The sequence below is a fragment of the Schistocerca americana genome, chromosome 1 (genome assembly GCF_021461395.2).
Source record: "Schistocerca americana isolate TAMUIC-IGC-003095 chromosome 1, iqSchAmer2.1, whole genome shotgun sequence".
Taxonomy (NCBI): Eukaryota; Metazoa; Arthropoda; class Insecta; order Orthoptera; family Acrididae; genus Schistocerca; species Schistocerca americana.
The window spans coordinates 472,899,225-472,902,234 of record NC_060119.1 but is presented as its reverse complement, the minus strand read 5'-3'; the positions used below and the strand labels follow the sequence as shown (position 1 = coordinate 472,902,234).

Below are 3,010 nucleotides of genomic sequence, written 5' to 3'. Positions count from 1 at the left end.
ACGATAAGTTCCTTACTTCCTTGTAGATACGAAGCGCGACCTACGCCTACTGCCGCTGCCGACAGCCACCGCACCAATCTACCAAGGTAACATAGACAATTAGCAGCCATACCTTGTCATCCACCGTTATATCGAAGGCGCAGGACTTTCAAATAGTAAGAAAAGTATTGAAACTGCTCTGAAAATCGGTAGATCGGTTTTCACTGTCGGGAGATCGGGAGGAAGAAGGAAAAATCGGGCGTCTCCCGCTTAAATCGGGAGAGTTGGCACGTCTGCCTTTGACAAAATCCGACACCCATCCTTTACGGAATTTTTCTGACAGAACTGTTACGCAACAGCTTCATTTAACTACACACATTATGAATTTCTTGCCGCAAGCTCTGTTCGATCGTTTGTTTTAGTTGTCAGGTGAAATGCAAAAACAAAATAATGAACGTTTTGATGAAGAATCCACTCGTTTTGGGGAACAATCCACTTGTTTTGCTGAGTAACTTAAAGAAAGCAACAACACACTTACGAAACGTTTTGATGAACAATCCACTCGTTATGATGACCTTAAAAACAGTAACGAGTCCCTTACAAAGCAAAAATTTAATGATAAATGTACTAAAAATCATTGATCTCTTACAGAACGTTTTGATGCATAGGCTACGCATCTGGAAGAGCTTAATCACAGATTCGAAGACCAAAAGTTCTTTAGATGTGCTCCGTGAGAATCACAAAGCACTCTATGGTGAATTAAAAGACAGCCACAAAACTTTAACAGACCGTATAAATTATATTACAACAAAGGTTACCCATGTCACATCTCGTTTAAGCGAAATAACTGTAGCTCAAGACAACCTTAATCATCGTGTGTCAAACAGAGAAGCAGCCGTCGATGAACAACTGCAGCACAATTAAAATTAAATCATGACAATCACTCTGACGGTACACAACCGGTACACTGCACTGACAATGAAGATTTTCAATCACCTGAAAACTTCGGCAGGGTCAGAAGCAAATTGATCGTCAAATCAAATAGGAACTTAATAAAATTAATGCTCGCTTGTCTGACTATAAGAACGATTCAATTTCTCAGAACTGCTCACACAACTTTACCACACATTGTATCGATCAGAATATAGAACATTCTTCTCAACCTCAACTTACCAAAGCAGTCAGAGAAAGAGACGCTTTACAATCACGTGACAACTGGTGCACCTTTGTCAACCGACAGCATTCTTTTGATAATTTTAGAACCGATGCTTTCGACTACAAGCATTTTTTATCTGTCAGAAAATTCAAAGTATTTCGTAATGCTCCTAATTGTCTACATTCCTTGGACTGGATTCAGCAATTTACCTTTTCTTTGCCATCAAACTGGCCCGTCTCTCATAAATTAGAATGTATTTGTAGGGTTTTGGAAGGGGTGCCATCAACGAGAATGCGACTTATTATACGCCAATTTTTTTCAGTTGAAGAAATTCAAAGCAGGCAACAGTCTTGCCGCAGTGGCTACACCGGTTCCCGTGAGATCACCGAAGTTAAGAGCTGTCGGGCGTGGTCGGCACTAGGATGGGTGACCATCCGGGCCGCCATGCGCTGTTGCCTTTTCTCGGGGTGCACTCAGCCTCGTGATGCCAATTGAGGAGCTACTCGACCGAATAGTAGCGGCTTCGGTCAAGAATACCATCGTAACGACCGGGAGAACGGTGTGCTGACCCCACGCCCCTCCTATCCGCATCCTCCACTGAGGATGACACGGTGGTCAGTTGGTCCCGGTAGGCCACTCGTGGCCTGAACACGGAGTGAAGAATTTCAAAGCGCTTTCCTTGCAGCGTACTGGTCTGAGACGACGCAGCGTGATGTGAAAGACAAATTGGTTAATTTACCGAACTTAAACAACTCGAAATTTGAAATGTTAACACAATACTTTGAATACATGGAACAAGAAGACCAGCATTTACTTGAGTCATTCAGACCGTCAAGTTTCATTCACCTCAGTATTTCAAAACTTCCAGGAAAATTGAAATGTGTATTAAGAGTAGGTCAACAAACATCTAACATACAAGCTTTTCGTGAGGTTTTACAATTACTCGAGATTGATCAGTCATTTTCTCAGCAGAAGAGTAATAACTTTTCTAACAACAACCGCAATTTTCACTACAAACACAACGGTGGTTATTCTGATACGTTTTTCAATTACAATAAAAGTAACTATTTTGGGAATGAAAGAAGTAACAGGAATTTTAACAAGAACCAGAATTTTAATGGTAATCAGCAATGACATTTTCAGCAGAAGCAAAGCCTCCCTAATAACTATCAACAGCAGAATCACAATTTTCAACAGACTAGTCAGCAATATGTTAATTCCGGACAACAGCCTCTGCTGCAACAGCTGTCACAGCAACAATCATTCTCACAAAATGATTCTAGTAATAATTTTATACACTGGAACACCTTCCATAGTTACAGACAACAGCTGTACAAGCAAAACTCTTATGGCAAAGCCCAGCATTTTCAAACTCACAATGGGAATAACCAGAGAAATAGAAATTTTAATCGTAATTTCAGGAATAAAGGCATTCTAATAACAACCCCCATGAACCATGGACCTTGCCGTTGGTGGGGAGGCTTGCGTGCCTCAGCGATACAGATAGCCGTACCGTAGGTGCAACCACAACGGAGGGGTATCTGTTGAGAGGCCAGGCAAACGTGTGGTTCCTGAAGAGGGGCAGCAGCCTTTTCAGTAGTTGCAAGGGCAACAGTCTGGATGATTGACTGATCTGGCCTTGTAACAATAACCAAAACGGCCTTGCTGTGCTGGTACTGCAAACGGCTGAAAGCAAGGGGAAACTACAGCCGTAATTTTTCCCGAGGGCATGCAGCTTTACTGTATGATTACATGATGATGGCGTCCTCTTGGGTAAAATATTCCGGAGGTAAAATAGTCCCCCATTCGGATCTCCGGGCGGGGACTACTCAAGAGGATGTCGTTATCAGGAGAAAGAAAACTGGCGTTCTACGG

The 3,010-nt window shown here is 42.3% G+C and overlaps 1 pseudogene; it reads left to right on the top strand.

Moving 5' to 3' along the window:
- Window positions 1–1,475: 1,475 nt before the first annotated feature.
- On the top strand, window positions 1,476–1,593 carry LOC124561236 (annotated as a pseudogene).
- The last annotated feature ends 1,417 nt before the right edge of the window (window positions 1,594–3,010 follow it).